The sequence below is a fragment of the Dromiciops gliroides genome, chromosome 4 (genome assembly GCF_019393635.1).
Source record: "Dromiciops gliroides isolate mDroGli1 chromosome 4, mDroGli1.pri, whole genome shotgun sequence".
NCBI lineage: Eukaryota > Metazoa > Chordata > Mammalia > Microbiotheria > Microbiotheriidae > Dromiciops > Dromiciops gliroides.
Window position 1 is genome coordinate 294,203,624 of NC_057864.1, and position 7,188 is coordinate 294,210,811.

The following is a 7,188-nucleotide window of genomic DNA, read 5'->3' on the forward strand; positions in this document are numbered from 1 at the left end:
CCAATATTCAGTACACTTAGGCACTTACCTTTTTTATTTTTTTTAAATCATAAGAGTATATTTTGTTTGTTTTGGGGTTTTTTTTTTTTGTTGTTTTTGGTGAGGCAATTGGGGTTAAGTGACTTGCCTAGGGTCACACAGCTAGTAAGTGTCAAGTGTCTGAGGCCGGATTTGAACTCGGGTCCTCCTGAATCCAGGGCCAGTGCTCTATACACTGTGCCACCTAGCTGCCCCTTTTATTATTTTCTAGTTACATGTAGAGATAGTTTTCAACATTTGCTTTTATAAGATTTCTAGTTCCAAATTTTTCTCCCTCCCTCCCCCTTTCCCAAGACAGCAAGCAGTCTGATATAGGTTATATATGTACAATTACATTAAACATATTTCTGCATTAGTCATGTTGTGAAAGAAGAATCAGAACAAAAGGGAAAAACCTCAAAAAACAAAAACAAAGTAGAAACAGTGTGGTTCAATCTGCATCTAAATTCCACAGTTCTTTTTCTTTTTTTTTTTTTCTGGATTTGGAGAACATTTTCCATCATGAATCCTTTGGAACTATCTTGAATCATTGTATTGCTGAGAAGAGTCAAGTCTATCACAGTTGATCAATACACAATGTTGCTGTTATTATGTACAATGTTCTCCTGGTTCTGTTCATCTCACTCAGCATCAGCTCATGTAAGTCCTTCCAGGTTTCTCTGAAATCCACCTGCCCATCGTTTCTTACAGAACAATAGTATTCTATTATATTCATATACCACAACTTGTTCAGCCATTCCCCAATTGATGGGCATCCCCTCAATTTCCAATTCCTTGCCAGCACAAAAAGAGCAGCTATAAATATTTTTGTACATGTGGGTCCTTTTCCCTTTTTTATCATCTCTTTGGGATAAAAACCTAATAGTGGTATTGCTGGGTCAAAGGGTATGCACAGTTTTGTTTTTTGGTTTTTGGTTTTTTTGCGGGGCAATGAGGGTTACGTGACTTGCCCAGGGTCACACAGCTAGTAAGTGTCAAGTATTTGAGGCCAGATTTTAACTCAGGTCCTCCTGAATCCATGGCCAGTGCTTTATCCACTGCGCCACCTAGCTGCCCCCTGGTATGCACAGTTTTATAGCCCTTTGGGCATAGTTCCAAATTGCTCTCCAGAATGGTTGGATCAGTTCACAGCTCCACTAACAATGCATTAGTGTTCCAATTTTTCCACAGCTTCTCCAACATTTATTATTTTTTTCCAACATTTATTATTTTCCTTTTTTGTCATATTAGCCAAATGTGAGGTGGTAACCTCAGAGTTGTTTTAATTTGCATTCCTCTAATCAATAGTGATTTAGAGCATTTTTTCATATGGAAATAGATAACTTTAATTTCTTCATCAGAAAACTTGCCTGTTCATATCCTTTGAGCATTTCTCAATTGGGGAATGACTTGGATTCTTATAAATTTGGTTTAGTGTCCTATATATTTCAGAAATTAGGCCTTTATCAGAAACACACTGGCTGTAAAAGTTGTTTCCCAACTTTCTGCTTCCCTTCTAATTTTTGCTGCGTTGTTTCTGTTTGTACAAAAACTTTTTAATTTAATGTAATCAAAATCATCCATTTTGCATTTCGCAGTATTTTCTATCTCTTGTTTGGTCATAAACTGTTTTCTTTTAGAAAAATCTGAGAGGTAAACTATTCCTTCCTCTTCTAATTTACCTATGGTATCACCCTTTATGTATGACCTTACTTTAGTATATGGTGTAAGATGTTGGTCTATGCCTAGTTTCCGCCATACTATCTTCTAGTTTTCCCAGCAGTTTTTGTCAAATACTGAGTTCCTATCCCAAAATATGGAGTTTTGGGGTTTATCAAACAGTACATTACTCAGTTACTACTGTATCTCCTGTGCCTAACCTATTCCATTGATCCTCCACTCTATTTCTTAGCCAGTACCAAATAGGCACTTACCTTCTTTTCTCAATGGGCTCACAGTCTTCTCTATTACCCTCGTACTAGGGGACTTCAACATACATATTGTTATTCCTTCAAACACTCTAACTTTCTAGTTCCTTAATTTGCTCATTTCCTATCACCTACTCATCTACCTTACCTATACACAGAGATGGTCATACCCTTGATTTGACCACAAGTGTCCCATTTGCATGTTTGTGAACTCTGAAATTCCTTATCTTATAATCTTTTATCATTCCATCTTCCCCTATGTCTTAGACCCCTAACCCTGTTCTTCCCTCTTAATTTGACCTCCAATTCCTCCATTCCTCGTTTTTTTTTTTAGGTCATCACACCTTCACTGGCTTCACTCTTCTCCCCGATCTTGACCCCCTGGTGAACTAATCTATACTATCTTCTACCCAGGAATCCCTTTCCTTGTTATCATCAATTATGCCTTGCAAAGCCCCAACTTTGGATTACTTCCATCTGCTGCCTTCTCTTCTATTTACATGCTGTGGAACAAAGTTGAAAAAAGTCACAAAAACCATGCTAACTAGTTCGAAATTTATCTAATCTCAACTGAGCCATCATTGAATAAAGGCAAACACTCTATTCCTCCCTAATCAATTCATTATCCCACTCTCCACAGTACCTATTCCAAACATTATTGTCTCTCTATAGAGACCTCTCCTTCTGCCCCTCCACCACCTCAGCTGAAAATCTTGCCTCATAATTCATTGAAAAAAATTTTGATTATTTGCTATACAAGTGTCATCACCCTCTTTTCCTTGATACTCTTTTCTGTAGTTTAATACCATTTCTCTCTCCTGACTGGCCTATCTGTCTGATCACTCCTCAGTTTTCTTTCTTGGATCTTCATCTAAGACACACCTGCTAATTATGGGTGACCCCAGGGCTCTGTCCTAGAACTTCTCTTTTCCAACCATAGTAATTTAGCTGGTGATCTTTGTTTGTCCCCATTAATTTAATTATCATGTCTATGTAGATGACTCCCAGATCTATTTATCTACCCCATCCTCTCTCCCGACCTCCAATCTCCTATCTCCAGCTACCTCTTGGACATCTCAAACTGGATGTCCTGTAGACATCTTAAGATCTTAAGTTCAATATGTCCAAAAGTGAACGTATCTTACCCCACAAACCCTCCCCTCTTCCTAACTTCCCTATTACTGAAGGGCAGAATTTCTTAAACTTTTTCCACTTGACCCCTTTTCACCCAAGAAATTTTTATGTGACCCAGGATATACAGGTATATAAAACAGGTATATATAACCTTTTACTGTTGCCAAATTTTTTGCAACCCCCACATTCAGTTATGTGACCTCATATGGGGTCACAACCCACAGTTTAAGAAGCTTTGCTATGGAATAACACCATCCTATCAGTAACACAGGCTTACAATCCATGTGTCATCCTCAACTCTCCACTTCCTCTCACCCTTCATATTCAATCTATTGCCAAGTCCTGTTGATTCTCCTTTTGCAACATCTCTCCTATATGGACCCTCCTCTCCTATGACACAACAGCAACCCTGGAGCCCTCAACACATCACACCTGGACTGTTGCAGTAGGCTTCTGGTGGGTCTCTATTCCATCCTCCCCTCAGCTACCAAAGTGTTTGTCCTGAAGCAGTGGTCTGCTGATGTTACATACCCCCCCCCACACACACACAATAGTCAATAAACTCCAATGGCTCCCTGTTACCTCCTGAGCAAAGTATTAAAGCCTCTATGTGGCTTTTAAAGCCCTTCACAACTTGGTCCTTTTCTACCTTTCCAATCTCCTTACACTTGACTCCCTTCCCTCTATTCAGATCCAGTAATGATGGCCTTGCTATCATTCAACTACAAATCCTCCATCACCTGATTGCATCTTTTCACTAGCTCTCCCTCAAGTCTGGAATGCTCTCCTTCCTCATTTCCATCTCCTGGCTTCCCTGGCTTCCTTCAAGCCTTTCTCAGTCCCCCTCAGTGTCTTCCCTCTGAAAATACCTCCAATTTTATATTTATATATATATATATATTTTATATATATTTATATATATATATGCATGTATTTGTATGTATGTATGCATACATGTGTGGTAAAAAATGGAAGTTTTAGCTAAAAAAATAGAGTTGAATGCATACTACTGAAACAGTTTTTGAAGGACTGCCAGTTTTTGAAGGACCACCCTTTTGGGGAGGATACCATGACGAACAGCCGTGCGCCTGCTGCTGCCCGGGAGAGCATGGCCAAGCACGCAAGACTTCTGGGGCACCAGCTTAAAAAACTGAGTAGAGAGAACGGAAGTCCTCTCTCGGCTCGCACATGCTCTGGTTCTCAGTGGCGGCACGCGCTTGACTCTGGTTCTCAGCCTGAGAGGCAGTTTTGGGATTCGGTGAGCTTTTATAAAAGAATATAGACTAAGCTTGGATCTAAGACTATTCATTTGTATTTCTACTTTCTTATTTTCCTAATCAGTATCACCTGTTTGTTGGCTAATTAATTCCCAAACAATAAAAGCTAATCCCTCTCTGATTAAAGCTCAGAGGCTTCCTTTCTTACTGGTCTGGGAGATATATAAGGGAAAAAGTTAAAAGGGAAGTTTAATGATCTTATATCCAATTTTAAATCTCACACATGTATGTATGTATGTATGTATACTTTATGTGCACATAGCTGTTTGCATATTGTTAAAAAGTAAACCCCATCAAAATTTGAGTTCCTTGAAGGCAGGTACTGCTTTTGCCTCCCAGCTCTTAGCCCATAGTTAGAGCTTAATAAATATCTGTTTACTTGACATCTTCTGACAGGATTTCTTCATAGCCATATTCACATATATAGAAACTCTGGTTACTTGGCAAATCTATATCCAGTTCTTTCTGGGTCCTGTTTTCTTCAAAAATCCATTTCTCTTTGAAGCCTTTATCCTCTCCTAATTCCCTCAGACACTTGTCCTGTATGATTATGTTACTTTTTATAATTAATTTTAATCATTTTATAACTCTTCTTTAGGGCACTGAAGTCATTTAATACTTTTGCTCTCACAGCATCTCAACATTGACCACATAATACATGATTGAATTAAATTGATTTGTAGTCATCATCCTAATTGGACAGTTATTTGGATTTTTAACTATGATTTCCTCTGTTTATTGAACAACTTATAAAAAACTGAACAATGTATAAAAAAAATTTCAAGTGGGGGCAGCTAGGTAGGGTAGTAGATAAAGCACCAGTCCTGGATTCAGGAAGACCTGAGCTCAAATCCAGCCTCAGACACTTGACACTTACTAGCTGTGTGACCCTGGGCAAGTCACTTAACCCCCATTGCCCTGCAAAAAAAAAAATTTCAAGTGGATGCCATCTCAATGACAAATTTTTTTCTATATAAATATTTTATTATTTTCCAGTTACATTTAGAGATAGTTTTCAACATTTGTTTTTATAAGATTTCTAGTTTCAAATTTTTCTCCCTCCCTCTCCTCCCTCCCCCCTCCCCAAGACAGCAAGTAATCTGATATAGGTTATATATGTACAATCACATTAAACATATTTCTGCATTAGTCATGTTATGAGAGAAGAATCAAAGCAAAAAGGAAAAACCTCAAAAAAGAAAAACAACAACAACAAACAATAGGAATAGTATGGTTCGATCTGCATCTAGATTCCACAATTCTTTTTTTTTCTGGATTTGGAAAACATTTTCCATTATGAGTCCTTTGGAACCATCTTGAACCATTGTATTGCTGAAAAGAATCAAGTCTATCACAGTTGATCATCACACAATGTTGCTGTTATTATTTATAATGTTCTCCTGGTTCTGCTCATCTCACTCATCATCAGTTCATGCAAGTCCTTCCAGGTTTCTCTGAAATCCAACTGCTCATCGTTTCTTACAACACAATAGTATTCCATTACATTCATATACCACAACTTGTTCAACCATTCCCCAACTGATGCACATCCCCTCAATTTCCAATTCCTTGCCAGCACAAAAAGAGCAGCTATAAATATTTTAGTACACGTGGGTCCTTTTCCCCTTTTTATCATCTCTTTCGGATAAAGACCTAATAGTGGTATTGCTGGGTCAAAGGGTATGCACAGTTTTATAGCCTTTTGGGCATAGTTCCAAATTGCTCTCCAAAATGGTTGGATCAGTTCACAGCTCCACTAACAATGCATTAGTGTTCCAATTTTTCCACAACTTCTCCAACATTTATTATTTTCCTTTTTTGTCATATTAGCCAATCTAATAGGTGTCAGGTGGTACCTCAGAGTTGTTTTAATTTGCATTTCTCTAATCAATAGTGATTTTTGAGCATTTTTTCATATGGCAATATATAACTTTGATTTCTTCATCAGAAAACTGCCTGTTCATATCCTTTGACCATTTCGCAATTGGGGAATGACTTGGATTCTTATTAAATTTGATTTAGTTCCCTATATATTTTAGAAATGAGGCCTTTATCAGAAGTACTGACTATAAAAATTGTTTCCCAGCTTTCTGCCTCCCTTCTAATTTTGGCTGCATTGCTTCTGTTTGTACAAAACCTTTTTAATTCAATGTAATCAAAATCATCCATTTTACATTTCATAATATTCTCTCTCTCTTGTTTGGTCATAAACTGTTCTCCTTTCCAAAGATCTGAGAGGTAAATTATTCCTTCCTCTCCTAATTTACCTATGGTATCACCTTTTATGTCTAAATCATGTGCCCATTTTGACCTTATTTTAGTATAAGGTGTAAGATGTTGGTCTATGCCTAGTTTCTGCCATACTACCTTCCAGTTTTCCCAGCAGTTTTTGTCAAATACCAAGTTCCTATCCCAGTAGCTGGAGTCTTTGGGTATATCAAGCAGTACATTACTAAAGTCATTTACTACTGTGTCTCCTGTGCCTAACCTATTCCACTGATCCTCCACTCTATTTCTTAGCCAGTACCAACTAGTTTTGATGACTGCCGCTTTATAGTAAAGCTTCAGATTTGGTACAGCTGGGGGCAGCTAGGTGGCGCAGTGGATAGAGCACTGGCCCTGGATTCAGGAGTACCTGAGTTCAAATCCGACCTCAGACACTTAACAGTTACTAGCTGTGTGACCCTGGGCAAGTCACTTAACCCCAATTGCCTCACTAAAAAAAAAAAAAAAGATTTGGTACAGCTAACCCACCTTCCTGTGCATTTTTTTATTAGTTCCCTTGATATTCTTAGCCTTTTGTTTTTCCAGATGAATTTTGGTATTATTTT